The following is a 16,547-nucleotide window of genomic DNA, read 5'->3' as shown; positions in this document are numbered from 1 at the left end:
TGACTATTCTGGTAATTGACATTGGCCTTCCTATACTGCCTTATCATGGAGACCAAGAAATCTGCTCTCCTAGTTCTGGCTACTCCCACTAATTGCTTTTGGGCGCCAAAGTGACTGCTTTTCTGTCTGTTGTATTATTAAAGGATTAATTTCCCACTGCCTTCCTGTACCCAACACAGTTGACACAGTGGGATTTTTTCTTTTTTTAAAGAGTGAAGGGTAAAAATACATTCATACCTAAAAGTTTCTAATTCTAAAAAAAAATAGTGAAGAAAAGAAGGAAGATGGAGGGAAGAAGAAATAAATCAGTTGATATCAGAAATTAAACTGTTTTCCAAATGATGCTGTCTTGTGCTCACTTTGGCAGTACGTATACTAAAATTGGAACGATACAGAGATTAGCATAACCCCTGTGCAAGGATGACCTATAAGTTTAGGAAGCGTTTCAAATGTTTCTCTCTCTTCTCTATATAATATAGTGAAAGGCTAGTTACTATTTCCTATCAAGGAGAATAGAAATAATTAAATTAATAATATTCTGTTTCGTTTTCGAATTGATTTTTATTGATGGATAATTATAAGATGTAATATATTAATAATAGAGTGGTTCTGGAGGTATTGACCATATATGTACTAATGTGACAAATAAATAAAATATAATCATAGAGACTAAAACATTTATATAGAGACAACACGGGCTTAAATTGGTGGTGGCATCTTAGTTGAAATAAATGGCAAACCTCAATGTTAGAAGGTTCGCCTGACCCTAATTTATGAATTTGTTGTTTGGTTCCTTTTGTTGCATCATGATTTTATATGAAATTGCAGATAGAAAGGTAGAGTAATATGGTCTTATAGTATCACTTTTTTTGTCCAGAAGCTGGAGGCAATTTTAGGATAATAAAAACTTCATCTTTATACTTCAAGTGGGCAAGATGAGGATGGGTAGAATTTTTTTTTTCTTTTTCTAGAAATGAGTAAAGTAGAACTACTCTGTGGGTTTCCAAAGTCTGAATACCACTGTTGGAAATTTCTATTCTTTAAAACATAATTTTCATTATTAAAAATTGCTATGATTTGAAAGCCCAAGTGTGGCAAAAAAGAATATAGTTGGTGACAGAAAATTTATTAAGGCATGTATGATGGCAAATGTGTAGGAGACAGGTTTATAGGAACTGAGTGAGTTAAAGGTCAGGTTGCTGAAGAGTTCTCTACATTCATTCTTCAGCTCTTGGATTCATTGCAACATAAAATAAGTCTTCAAAGTTTGCTCCCTTCCTTGTACCCTGTTGACCTTCCAGGGACTTCTAAAGTGATGTTAAATCCAGATCTACCTTCTCAGGGCAATAGTCTCATCCAGAAGTTGGCTTTCTCCCATTTGTTCTCTAAAGAGCAAAAATCCTTATTTATTTTAAATGCAGCTGTTAAGGGCTACTGGTCCCATTGTAAATTTTCTGATAAATTTATGTGGAGTCTATTTCATAGAGATCCATGTTATCTTATGAGGAACACGTTCCTAACACAAATGATTCACTATCTAGTGCTGAAATGTCAGACATCTGTTGCAGATTGATGGGAAAACTTGGGAATGTGAGAGCTTTGGGCATTTTAAATCAAACAAATAACCTCCTGGGACTTACTTTAGACATGCTTCCTAAACTGACCATCTGAAACTGTATACTGGTTGTAGAAAATGATACTGAGCTGAATCATATTCAGGACTGCGGAAGGTTATCACATTAATCATTCAAAGTGAATCATGCCTCCTGTTACTTATGTCCCTATATAGTCTTCTTCTGTGGTCACTATGGGCTTGCTCATGTGACTTGATTTGGCCAGTGGTTGGTCAACAATTAGGAATACAAATATGAACGTGTGCTTGCACATGGTGGTTTCTCTCTTGAATCCCAGGTTGCCCAAGACAGTCTGCTTTATAAGCCAGGTAGAGGAAAACCAAGGCACTCTGTTCATTACCACCAGCCAATTGCCAGCATGTGGCCCTATGGGGTCAGCCAGCCTCCAGCTGACTTGCCAACTGATTGCATCTGCATGAATAAATCAAATCAACATTGCATGAAGGAAAGACAACCTTCTCCAGTTGAGTTTTGCCTAAATTACCTGTCCAAACATTTGTAAAAAGATAAATCGTTCTTGCTTTAAACCAGTAAGTTACGGAGTGGTTTGTTTCTTAGCTCTTAGATAACCAATATTTATCTGCTAGAAACTGCATTGGCAATTTACCCCAAACTGGGTGACTTCTTCTCATTATCCGTAGAAAGATGGGTAAATTACATTCTCTGAGAATCAGTTGGCTAATAAAAAAAAAAAAAAGGAATAATATTAGTATCTTTCTGTGTGTGTGTGTGTGTATGTGTATGTATGTATGTGTGTATATGTGTGTGTATATATATGTGTATCTATATATATATATATATATATATATATATATATATAAAATTATAGAGACCATTTAGTTCATTCCTTTTCCAGCTGCAGAGACAGATATTTGTGGGATTAAATGGCTTACTCAAAGTCACAAAAAATTACTAGTTGGTAGAAATTGAATTAGCTTTCTGTTACATAAGTAATAAACACTTAAGTCTTAAATGATATGTGATAAGAGGATGGTCATTTGCATTAAAAAAAAAAAAAGCAGAAACATAAAATACCCAGGATTGAACCTGACACAAAGGAACAAGACTAACAACAGGATTTACTGGAGGATGTAAAAGAAGACTGGAATAAGCGGCCAGGCCTACCAGTTTCTGCCAAAGATGTGATACTGTTCAGATGGCAATTATTTCCAAACCCATACACTGAATTTCAATCAACACTCTACATTTTTGTTGTTGCTAGAACCCAAAACGTTGATGCTGCAGTTCATCTGAAAGAATAATGAATGCAAAAGGCCAAGAACTACACTTAGAAAATAGAACAAGAAATTTATGAAAAAGGTACAAACATTGGAAAAATAAGCTATGAAGCTATTGTAATTGAGGTAGTACAGTTCTGGCATCCTTACCCTTAGATAACATTCCTGCTTTCTATTCTATTGTGGAAAAATAGAAACAATTAGAAAAGAATTTCCATTTGTTTTTTGAACTACATTTGTCAACCTGTCTACATCTGTATCTAGATTCTTTGTCTCTTCTCCTATCACCACGAATAAACAGTTCATCCAGTTGGTATCCAATACGAACCCCTTTATTTTATAGTGGCTCCTCTCTCCTTTAGCCTGTTAGACTGTCTTTAACAAGAGTCTCTTCTCTTGCAGTATCAACATTTCCTGCTCCACTGGATTATCTACCAGTACACTACTGTGCTGTTATTTCTTGGTTTAAAAAGAGGGAGGAAAAAGGTCTACCTTGACCCCTTATTCTCTTCCAGGTTTTATTCTATTTTTCTTTCAGCAAAACACCTCTTAAATTTCTGCCATCAGTCATTTCACTTTTCTTCTCATTTTCTCTGGAAATCATTGCAGTCTTTGGTGTGCGCCACTTTAGCGAAATCGCTCTTGTCAAATGCATGTAGGACTTCTGTTGGGAAAGATGGTGTTCAATACTAGGGCTTCAGTTTACTCAGTTTGTCAGCAGCCTTTACCACTGATGATCACTCCTACCTTCTCAAAACATTTTCTTCATCTAGATTTTAGGAAACCATGTTATCTTCATGACCTGCATATGGTCTCATGGCTTTAAACAATAAGTATGCATTCATGAATTTCAAAGCATACCTCCAGACCAGACACCTCATCCAAATTTGACACTCATCCATCCAGTTGTTCAGTGTATATACTCCATTGGATGTCTAATAGACATCTCCAGCTTAACAAGCTCAAACCGAAGCTCTTGAATTGTGACAGCCAAAACCTATTCATTTCATAGCCCCCTCCATCTAAACAAATGGCAACTACATTCTTCAGGTTGAATAGACCCAACTTGATGATGATATCCTCCATTGTCTTTATTCTTCATATCTGCAAATGCTATTCACTCATAGTTGCAAATGCTTATAAAAACTCCTCTGTCACTATCATCCTCATTCAAATCATCATTTTTTCTCTCCTGGATTATTGCAATAACCCATAACTTGTCTTTCTTCTTAAGCCTTCCACACAGGCAAATTATACCCCAACTAAACTAAAATATCCACACTAAAGGAGTCATCTTACAATCAATATGGCTTATGTCCTTTTTCTTGAGGAAGTAGAAGCAGATGTGGGTTCAAATTCACATTCTACCATTTACAGTATGAGTACATTATCAACATTTTTAGCCATTATTCTTTCTTTTAAGAAATGTGTATGTAATTTGCTCTCTCTACTCCACAGAGATTTAAAGGGCATTAAACAAATACAAAAACACATCTGTGTATGTGAAATTGGTAAAATGTTACCCAAATATAAAATGATAACAAGGGGCGCCTGGGTGGCTCAGTCGGTTAAGCGTCCGACTTCGGCTCAGGTCATGATCTCGCGGTTCGTGAGTTCAAGCCCCACGTCGGGCTCTGTGCTGACAGCTCAGAGCCTGGAGCCTGTTTCAGATTCTGTGTCTCCCTCTCTCTCTCTCTGACCCTCCCCCATTCATGCTCTGTCTCTCTCTGTCTCAAAAATAAACGTTAAAAAAAATTAAAAAAAATAAAATGATAACAAATTGATAGTATAGTTATTATGACAAGCAAATACATGAGTCTACACTGTATGATATTTCAAGTGTCATAAAATATTAATAACTTCAGATTAATATAAACCATAATAACCACTTCATATAATGTACTACACAAAATGGGGAAGGGGAGAAGAGTATAGCCCAGCCACTTGAGATGGACTTGTAAAGATTTATTAAGCCCAGGGAACAATCTGCTGTCTAGCAAATTGGCATTTGAGGGGTGTCACAAATAATGTACTATACTTTACAGTGCACAGGTGTCCAAAGGCTATTACAATCCAAGCATTGCACTAAAATTGTATGAAAGTAATAACATGGTTGCTATGAGAAGGGTACTCAGAAAAGAGCTTTTTAAAAAAGCTATTTAGTACAATCACTGCTGCCTTTCGTCCAATAAAACTATAGCTCAAGAAAAAAAAAAACCTGGAGAAATTAAATCCTCTGTTCCCAGTTCAGCCTCTTTAAGTAATAACAACAGGATAAAATAATTATACATCAGAAGGGTGTCTGAAATTCTAGGCTTGTTAGATTCAACCCACATACAAGGGATTGTTGAAAGCTGACCGAGGGCCTGGAAAGTATGGGACCTCCCCATGTCAGCCTACTTTTTGAATGAATTAAATGAATCCTTTACAGTAAGAATTTGGTATGAAATATTTTTTGGTGTACTTAGTTTGGAATATTGTATATGTCTCTAGCAAAGGCTTGGGACCTTTGATGCATGTGTTTTGTTGACCGTGTCCTTGTGTCAGTTCTAGACTGAAATTTTCATTATGTTCAACTGATTATTTAGTTAAAACTTCCCACAAACACGGGTTGAATTCTGAATACAAAGGAAATACTAAAGCTCAAATGCTTTTTCTGTGCTATACTCTTAAATCCAGGATTATACTTTCTATCTTATGAAAGATTGGAGTTTTAAAATGTTACTCAGATACTGAGATACATCGTTTTCTTTATGGGCAGAAGTTGAGTCCATGTACAATAAAGATTATAAAAGGGTATCATAATTATAATTGCCATTCTTATAAACCATTTTAGTCTTTTTATTTTTTTTTCTTTTCTTTTTTTTTTTTTTTTTTTTTTTTTTTTTTTTTTCTGTTGTTTCTTTAACCGATTTCCCTATCTGGTAGGAATTAGGCTAGGTATTAGAGCCACAAGGTTGAGCAGGAAAGATGTGGTCCTTGATATGTTCTTACTATATAATGTTCAGATATACAGGCTCTTAGTTTCTGACATCTCCAGACTCTATTTCCCTCCCCTTGTTCTTTTAGATCCTCTTCTTTCTTCGCATGAACTTTTGAGGTCTTGCTCCATTTGAATTCTGTTTCAAGCTCACACTCTTTCATGTGGGGATTGCGTCTAGAGCGGTTTTCAGGCTGTCAGTAGTGAAAGCTCGCAGCATCCTGATGGCTCCAGCCCCTTTCATCATTTCAGTGGGCCCCTTGCAGTTACTCTGGAATAGGAGTTTGAGCTAAGGTCCTCACACCAACTCATCCTTTGCTTGGAGTGTCTCCTGGCTGTTGGAGGTCTTCTTGTTCCCACCTCACTCCCTTTTGCCTCATTCTGCATAGCTGCTGATACCACACACATCTTTTAGGTGCCTTGGTTTATCCACACCTGCTAATATTTGGGGCGAGGGGGTTACAGATACATTTTCACCTCTTTTCCTTATTGATACCTGCTATGAGCTTTGGTTTTTTCCTCTTCTAGTTGGTTTTTCTCTTATTTATGGGGGTTACAGGGAGATTCAAAAACTCTGCCACCACTGACATCCTCCCAGAATTCAAAACATGTAGTTTTGAACTTGTCTGGACAAGTAGAGAATCTCTGGGGATGGAATAAAGCTAAGATTTATACACACGCCAGAAGTTATAACAGCACAGCTGGTCTGCACACAGAACTGGAAACTGTGAATCAGGCAGTTGTTTATCAATATCTGAATGTTTTTATTCTTGGAAAGCTTTCTCTCAGGCTGTTAAATCTATACTCCACTAGCATTCTATGAATATGTACACATACATATAGACTGCAGACAAAAAAGTGTACACATAATATTTTGAAAATGGGAGCCAAACGGGGATGCTACATTACCACCTGTGTCTAATTAAATATTTGTGGTAATTTAATGTAATTAAAAATTAACAACCATTTGGTACAGAGTAATATATCATACTTCCTCCATCAGTTATGTGTTTCAATATGCTCTGTGGTTGATTGTTTTAACTTGGACTTGGTGTTAATAGCTTCTACTGTTGGTTGAATTTTACATTTAACATAACCTCTGCTTGCATCTCTAGGTTCCACCTTGCATCCAGTTAATTCTTTCTTATTGTGAGATCTTAGCTAGAATGTCATTTCCTTAAAAAGCTTTTCCTGACCACTCCACACCCTGACACCATTTACAATCTGTTTCTTCTTTTATTCTTTGTGACAATAATTGGGGTCCCCCCCACTCCCTTTGGTAGCACCTAGGAAGGATCAATGCTTGAATAAACAGCCAAACAGTCCCCTTCTGATCTGCATACTCTGTTTTTTTTTTTTTAATTGTGTGATTTGAGGAATAAGGTAGAGTCAAAACCTTTCCTAAAGATTTTAAGGGTCACATAACACAGAGCTTCCACTACTTCTCGAATGTCTGATGCTCTGTACTATGTGACTTAGTTGATAATTATGTTGTTGGAGTAGGAATCGCCATCCCTAGATTCTCTTGTGAAAGCACAGCCAGAACAGTGTCATGTAACTGGTGTTGGTGGTGGTCTTCTTCTTTTGTCTGCACAATTACTCTTCTACAGTACTAGGAGCCACACTTCTAAATTGTTATATTTACATAACTTGACCACTCTTGCCTTAGGGTTAGACAACTAAACTAAATTGGCACTAAACCAAATTGCCTTAGGGTTAGACAACTAAACCAAATCAGAATTTCTTTGCAGGGACATAAAAACCAGAATCTAGGGGCATGTGAGTGACTCAATCAGTTAAGCGTCCGACTTCAGCTCAGCTCATGATTTCATGGTTCATGGGTTGGAGCCCTGCATCCGGCTCTGTGCTGAGAGCTCAGATCCTGGAGCCTGCTTAGGATTCTGTTTCCCTCTGTCTCTGCCCCTCCCCCACTCATGCTCTGTCTCTCTCTTTCGAGCATAAATAAATATTAAAAAACATCAGGATTGAATATAGCTGTTCTTCTCAACAGAGGATCTGTAAACCTCAGAGATACGGTCAGCCGTGTCCTACCATGTGAACTTGTCATAAAGTAAAGTGGTATTCTGTGAGCTAGAATGATGATGCAGTCTGGTGGACATGAGAGATGGGGAGGTGTTGTGTTTGTATTTGTGGCCCTGGCTGTAGTTTATTTCCGAGGTCTGACTGGATCTACGTCTTTCAGCTCTCTAAGGAATTTTTGTGTTCTAAAATTACTTTTTCTTTTAGTACAATCCCATTGAGTGGGTTTTTGCTAGTCATAATCTGCAGAGACCTAATAAAAATACTAATTATTAGCTATTGAATAAGCATATGACACAACATTTAAGAGTTATAAATTCCTATTGCTTTCAGTTGAGGAAATGAGCAGTCACTGTGACAAGAGAAGGTTCATTCTCCATACAGCACTTGATTGTGTTAAATAGGGTGTGCAGAACTATTCAGGATTTGTTGTTCACTTGGCAATTGATATCTGAAGTGAACTTGAGATTCATCTAAGCCATTTAACCGTGTCTTCAGCATCTTCCGGATGTGTCATCCTTCTTAAGTAGAGCTCAGCAAACTTCCTTAATAACAGTTACAGAGCTCATGTGAAGCAGTGACATGAATATAACCTAGACTGTCTGAGACCCAACTGTAAATAATTAATGCTCTCGTTTAATATCCTCCTGGCCTATCATGGCACCACTAAGAGATGGGGGTATGAGGAAAACACTGGGTCTAAATATCAAATTGTTATCTCTGCCTCGGGCGTGGAAACCATCTGGGGCAGGAGATAAACCTAACTCTCTATGCATCTTCAAGGAGCTCTTTTACTCCTGCTGTTATCACAGAAACTCCCTGTGGATGCTTTCTCAAGCCCCAGCCACTGATAGAATGTTTGAACCTAACTCAGTTATTGATTCTGTGATCCAATACCTCCAAAGGTTGATTTTCATACTACATGCTTGAAACATGCTGAATCAGAGTCAAAGACAGGGAAATTTGTTAAATTGTAGTTTATAAAATGAAAGAACAATTTCCCTACCGGTTAGCTCTTCGTTAGCTCTGGTTAGAATCAGAGAGAGAGACAAATACAAAGTTTAGGGCCTTGGCAGGTAGCAGCTACACAGGTAAGTCAGAGCAGACCAACAATATGGTAACTGATTTTCCTCTCTGACTACCAAAAATAGATTGAGGAAGAGGTGCCAAACTAACAGATGTTTTCAGTGTAACTTGGACCCTTCTGCCGATCCAGAATAAATCTCAGCTTCCCGGGATTTATCTTCTACTGTTCATTTGAATTGCTGGAGAATAAAAGCCATACCTTCTTTTAATTTTTTTTGTGAGGTTTTGCTATTATGACATCAATAAAATTAAGGAAATGAAGTGAAAATGAGGAAAGTACTCAGGTTTATAAACTTATTGATAAACTAATTGTAAACAACTAATCAATATGTAAATCAGGAGCACGCCATAGTAATCTGTATCAGGGCATTTGAATTAAGTGACTAAAAAATTCCAAATTAACTTTTTCCAACAATTTCTGATATTTCAGGTATTTTTTTGTATGTCCATATGTATGAACAGTCAAATATCTTCATACTATTATGTTATTGTTTCCATTCATTTTCATATTTTAGATTGTATGCCTCCCTTGTTATGTTTAGAGCCATTAGGCATGAAACCTACATGGTTAAAACTGTAATTGCTAAGTTGTTAAGTGTTGTCCATAATTGCTATTACCATGGCTAATGACACCATAGAAACAATGATAATCATAAAAAAAAGAGAAAATTGGACATTTTAAACAGAATAGTGTAGATTAAAACAGGACTAACAGATCTCATGTGGAAAGCCTATATTTAAGTAAGAAATATCATTTTTTCTTGGACTGAGATTTCCCTTCAAAGGCATTATTTGTTTGTGACTCTCGGTATACACCCAGTGTCTCTACATCATGGCATCAGATTGCTGGAACATAGAGAAAGTTTGTCATGATGAAATGTCATTTCTTCATAAAAGTCTTGGACATTTAAATCTGTAGAAGTAATGAAGCTGATATCATCAAACTATCCCCTACTCTTTAAAATTAAATATTTTTATTGATTTTTGCAAATGTATACAAAAGTCAGCATTTTATCATAATTTCTTATGGATTTTTTTCTTTCCATGGAAATCTATTAACTCGAAGTCTAAACTTTAAGTGTTTTTTTTTTTGTTTGTTTTATTTTGTTTGTTTGTTTGTTTTTTTACTTTGCTGAAATTTGTGTTATAATGTTAGATTTCTTGCCAGGCAATAATTTTAATCCCTTTTAAGTACATTGTTACTCTTTTTGATTTTGGTGCCAGTTGTTAGAGCAAGATGAGAATTATCACGGCATGTGCAGAATTAGAAAGTATTTTTAGGGATCTCTGTTCAGGGTAGGAGGCAGACATCAACAAGGTAACTGCTATTTCAGATGCAGTGGGAAGTTACTTATCAAATCTGTTTCACCAGCTCTAGCAGCTATGAACCACATGAGTAGGAGAGAGAAACTCTCCTGAGCTTCTGTTTGTCCATGTGGAAAACATGGAAAATAAAGAGCCCTGGGAACCCTATCACTCAAACAATGTAAGGGGAAAATAGAATAATTTATATAGGAGTGCCTGGGTGGCTCAGTTGGTTAAACATCCTGCTTTTTGGCTCAGGTCATGATCTCATGGTTCATGAGATCTAGCCCTGAGTCTGACTCTGTGCTGACAGTGTGGAGCCTGCTTGAGATTCTCTCTCTCTCTCTCTCTCTCTCTCTCTCTCTCTCTCTCTCTCCCCCTTCCTTGCTTGCATGGCCTCCCTCTCTCTCTCTCAAAATAGATAAACTTAAAGAATCATTTATATAAAGGAGCTTTATAAACTGTCAAAAGCTGACCAAAGGTCAGAGGCTGTCAACTTCCCTGTGAATCTGGTAAATGTTTCTGTTTCTTTGACCTATGTAGGTAGATCAGGGTCTGAGTCCTCCAGGGACATTCTCAAGCTCCATGTAAGAAACTCTGTCTCTGATTTCCTGGGAATGTAGGAGTAGTAAACATGGTTCACTGAATGTCTTTTGGGCACCCAAAGAAAAAAAAAATAGCTTAGAGATACGAGCCTTAAATACAACAAATCCTTTACATTACAAATCCTTTATATTTTGTTTTTATACTTAATGAATTTTGGGGTTATTGGGAATTATATAGAGATAATTTTTATTTCTTGACTAAAGATAAAATAATAAGAAAACAGCATTTCTCATGGAAAAGGGGAAATAAAGTCTTGTCTTTTCATTTTTTTATCCATTCAAGTCTCTGAATTTCATATAGACATTCTAGAATTGAAACAAAAGCATGAGTACTGAAGTAGTTAAATATATGTGTGTTTAATCAAGTTTAAGCACAGCCACTAACACTGCCCATACATATGTGGGATTTCACTGTTCATATCTGCACATTAAGTATTTTGATGAGACACTGCTAATTTTATGAACTCTATATATGAAATGTAGAAGAAAAGGAGAAGATCTGATATTATCCTAGAGATATGTTACTTGATTAGCAAAATTATTGACAAAAAATAACAGTATTTTGTTTATAATGGTACCTTCCCTCTACATTTCTAAATTATTATTTTTTCCCTTTGAGCCTAGCTTTTTTGATGACCTTCAAGCCTTTGGGGCTGTAATCAAATGAGAGGATTTATTTTTGAATGTTAAGAGTGAAGATGGTCATGGAAATAAAAGCTCTAATTATGATAAGGTTGAATATGGCATATTAGACTACAAAATATTAAATAGAATTTATTAGCTAATAATTCAGTTCTAAGTGCTGCCTTTAGCTCATCACGTCTTTTAGGGCACTACGGGAAGGGGCTGTGCTGGGAGGCTATAAGTCAAGTGCATTTTGTCGGGGCTACTTTGTCACACACTGTATGATGCTCATGTATGAACCTGCTCCCCTCTCTCAAGACTGGCATGTTTCCATCTGATGTCTTTAGGTCAGACCTGCAGGGCACGGTTCAGGAGAAGAAATAGCCTGGACCTACTATACAGAACAGCTTATTCCATTTTTGTCTTAAGAGATGACTTCTAAGTCTTGCCGGATGATGGTATTCAAACTACTAGCAGAGTAGTCTCCCTCAGAAATGTTATTCCGGGAAGTCTGAGGTGGAATCAGACTGGTGGTATTTACTTGCAAGTCTCTCCGGGCACCAGCAGCTTCTCATCTATAAGAAAGGGACTGTGATAAGCTCAGCCTCATCAACTCTGATATTTAAATTTAGTCCAATATAGACTCTGCAATTAAACATGTCTGAAGTAACAGATATAATTAGACAAGTGGAAAGTAACAGATACAAGGCAGGCCTTGCAGGCAGTGCTGAAAAATAAAAAGCAGTTACCCCCAAGAAGATAACAAAGCAATGTCTTTGGCTTTGTAAATGCTTCTGGAAATGACAAGCCCATTAAATCACCAGATTCACAGATTTTTCTGCAGAGTATATAGACTTGCTTCAATAGAGGATGTACTGACTATTACAGGAAATGCATTGAATCACAGGAAGAGTTTAAAATGAAAGATTCCCTGAAGGCTTTTGTGTTAGTGTGTTATGACCATCTGGTAAAGGAAGTAAGTAGAATGATCAAGACTTCTATGTAAATTTGTTAGACTCTGAGTCTCTTTGCTGTCCAAAAGCCCACTTTTCCTATTTCCATGATAAGTGCTGGTAAGTGCAGATATAATCTTAAAGAGATTTCTAAATGACACATTCTTAAAATCAATACTTGGAATACACAGTAACACCTTGATTTGCAAGCAGAATTCGTTCTGGAAACATGCTTCTAACCCAAAACGCTTGTATATCAAAGCGAATTTCAAGAACCATTGGCTCATTTGTGATTATGTGATGTTCAGCACGTACTACTCCTATTGCAAGACATCGCTCCTTTATCACATTAAAATTTATTAGAAATGTTTGATGGTCTTGTGGAACACTCGGAGAACACGTTACTCGCAATCCAGTTTCATTGTATTTTTGTGGAACACCTTTTATCTATGGCAGTGAGGTTTTATTATTTCTCATTCATCATGATTTAGTCCTAGACTGGTTTCTTCTGCACATCTATGGCACACGCAGGTTACTGCTTTCCCTTTGTTGTTCTCTCTTCTGAGTATGAGAGGAAAATCATTTTAGTAAGCATGGATGAGATAACAGTATTTCCGAGAGCTGAATGAGAGAAATATCAAAGTTTATAGAGGTTTCAACACAAATTCAGATTTTCTGTTTTTCTAAATCATCTCTGGATTTAGAGATCCTTCCTTAGAATTCTATATTTCTAGCTTCTTAGGTAGCTTGCTTATTTATTTATTTATTTATTTAGCCTTCATTTTGGGGGACAGGAAAATACCACCACCAATGAAACCAAAAACTGCTTTTGCCTTCCTAACTAGTCAGGTAAATGATGAGAAAACATAACCTAAGGCTGACCTAGAGGTCATTTTCTGAATTAGCTCACGGAAGAGTCTGTATTTATGACCCAAACCCAACCACTGAATGAATTTCCATGTGTGTGTTGCAGAACTAAGCAGAAATTACTCTTTCATCGTCAGTAGAGCAGAAGCAGTAACATCCTTCTGAGTACAAAAGACGGAAACTCTCTTCATTTATTCTCCTGTGGTGCCACCCAATTTGAAATAATTAATTACCTAACTACCCATGTTATATGTGACTACCTGTATATTATGTATACTTTTATAGGAAGAATAACTTTACCAAACATTCAGGAAAATATGGTACCTTGTTTACATTCTGGATGATGAATACCAGCAAAAGTTTTTCTCCTTTTGCGTGCTCTTTTTAGTACTGCCTACAAACATACATAGTTTTTTAAAGAACACATTTATTTTTATACTATTTGATACTTTGCTTTTTATTTTCAGCTTGACCTTAGATCATATGCATATTTTCTTCATTGCTATCTGCATTTCACACTATTTCTATGGCAGCATAATGGGACATTTTATTTGTATGTAAATAAATCATTTCTGGCTGATGTAACCTTAAGATCAACTCTAGTTCCCTGTTATAGATGATGCCACAACGGAGATAGGTGCCTGCAATAGGGTACTTGAAGTATATCAGTTTTTATATAGTAGCAGGTTGTGATTCCACATGTTTTGGCTCCTCTGGTGTTCTGGCTCTCTATTCCTGGGCTACAAGCCACCCTCCACTTAATGACATAAGGCTACAACTGTTTTATTATGCACATGGATTTGGTGGTCAGGAACTTGGATAGGACACTGTGAAGATAGAATGATGTTCAGGGCTTCTGCTGGGAAGACTGAAGTGGCTGGGGGTAATCTGAGTGACTGGAGGCCACAATCATCTGGAGGTTTCTTTACTCCCATATCTGGCTGCTGGCCGGTGATGACTCAAAGTCTGGGCTCACCTAGGACCATCTCTCAGAATGTTTACACACAGGCCCTCCACATGACTTGGACTTCTCACAGTGTGGCATGTGTTCTGAACGAGAGTATCGTGCCAGGGAACAGCTGACACAGTGTTCCAAGTGTCCAAGGGGACCAAGATGCTGCAAGGAAACTAAATCATGTGGGGCTTTGTAGGGGACAGGCTTCTTTGGATTTAGCTTTAGAAACCACTGAAATGGAGGGGTGTCTGAGTAGCTCAGTTGGTTGAGCGTCCAACTTCTGCTCAGGTCATGATTCCACAGTTCGTGGGTTTGAGCCCCGTGTTGGGCTCTGTGCTGACAGCTCAGAACCTGGATCCTGCTTGGGATTCTGTTTCCCTCTCTCTCTGCCCCTCCCCCCACTCATGCTCTGTCTCTCTCTTCTTCAAAAATAAGCAAAAACATTAAAAAAAAACAAAAATAAAAAGTTACTGAAGTGGCTTCGATCCAATTCTCTTAACTACAAATAGGTCAGTAGAGCCAGTTGAGATTCAAGGAAATTAGACTCCCTCTCTTAATGGGGCCTGGTAAAGTCACATTACAGAAGAACAAATATGATAGAAGATATTTTTATAGCCACCTTGGCCACACATGTGAGTTACTACAGTATTATTTCTGGGGGGACAAGATTTTAAGTGTATATATTAATTATGTGGTTGAACTGTGGAAACAAAGCTCCATTTGGATCAGAGTGTTTCTACAAACTGCTTTCCCAGCCCAGAGAGATAAATAGCTTTAATGCTGCTCAGTAATCCATTAGCAGAAGGTGATTGCTTCAGTCTTTGTCACTGAAACCTCAGAGACCACTTTTCAGTGGGGCCACAGTGTTTCTGATTCACCTCTTTGTTTTGACTTGGAGCCAGATCTATTCTCAATGTTTAGTTCTTTTTTCCAATTATAAGAGTAAACATGCCCTGAGGCATATGCTTATCATCTCCTCTTTCTATCTGAAAGCTGTTGGCTAGGATTATGCAAAGTACCTGATTTAGTTGATTAAGTAAGTAATCCATTTAGGTTTTCATTCTTGCATGAATTCATGGATACATACATTTATTCCTTTAACAAATGTTTATTGAGTAGTTTTTTGCTAAGTGAAATACATTGTGAATAAAGGTATGATCCCCACTCTCATGGAGCTTAATGGATTTTAGGGCAGAGTAAGAAGAGGTATTAAAAATGCATATCATAGGGGCACCTGGGTGGCTCAGTCAGTTAAGCATCTGACTTCAGCTCAGGTCATGATCTCACAGCTCGTGGGTTCGAGTCCTGTGTCAGGCTCTGTGCTGACAGCTCAGAGCCTGGAGCCTGCTTCAGATTCTGTCTCTGTCTGCCTCTCAGCCCCTCCCTGACTCAGGCTCTGGCTCTCTCTCTATCTCTCTCAAAAATAAACATTGAAAAATTAAAAATAAATAAATAAAAATGCATATCATAGTACGCATACAACAGCATGTTGTGATGAATGCAGTGAAAGATAATGATGAGAGTGATGTGTGGAAAATGAGGAACCTGTCTGTTCAAGAGGTAGAAGTAAAGCATTTCAGCCAGGAGACAGCATCTGAAAAGGAAATTTATAGTTGAAGAATGGAAGGCAGGCCAGTTTCCCTAGTGCAGTGAGTAAAGGTGACAATAATGCAAAAGCTTTCGTAAGGTGGGCGATGGTCTGGTCCTGCAGGTCAGTTGAATAGTCTGAATTCTATTCTCAGCATGAAGTAAAATGATGAAATGGCCTCAAGGTGACATAATTTAAATTTTTTTTTAATTGAAGTATAAGTTTAATTGAAGTGAAGACATACAATGTTAGGTGTCAGGTGTACAACACAGTGATTGGGCAACTCTGTTAGGCTCTACTCACCATGTGAGCTGCTACCGTCTGACATGTGACATGATCTACCTTAATCCTTCAGAAGAATTATTTGGGTAGAGAATAGTGTGAGGAAGGTTAGAAGGATTCCATAGAGATCAGGAAGGCACCAATTTAACAATTCAGTTGGGAGATAATCCTGGTTGGTAGAGGAAGTAAAGAGCATCAGAGAGCTTTCAGATATATCTTGAAATTTAAGAACATTGGTGATGAATGAGTTGTAGGTGATATGGATAAATTGCTCAGAGTGGCTCCTTTGCTGGAGCTGTCTATCCTTAAGGACAGGAAAGCCACACAAGGATGAATCATGCTCTGCTGCACATCAGTCAGATGGTAGGTGGCCGGCAGTGACTTGAGGAG

The 16,547-nt window shown here is 37.4% G+C and overlaps 1 non-coding gene across 1 annotated transcript; it reads left to right on the top strand.

Annotated features, from left to right (window-relative positions):
• The first annotated feature begins 351 nt into the window (after nucleotides 1-351).
• LOC125931103 (U6 spliceosomal RNA) lies at nucleotides 352-455 on the top strand. Its single transcript, XR_007460360.1, has one exon. It is a non-coding gene; the product is annotated as a U6 spliceosomal RNA (small nuclear RNA).
• Nucleotides 456-16,547: the final 16,092 nt, after the last annotated feature.

Source organism: Panthera uncia, chromosome A2 (assembly GCF_023721935.1).
Source record: "Panthera uncia isolate 11264 chromosome A2, Puncia_PCG_1.0, whole genome shotgun sequence".
Lineage (NCBI taxonomy): Eukaryota > Metazoa > Chordata > Mammalia > Carnivora > Felidae > Panthera > Panthera uncia.
This window is presented reverse-complemented; position numbering and strand designations above follow the sequence as displayed.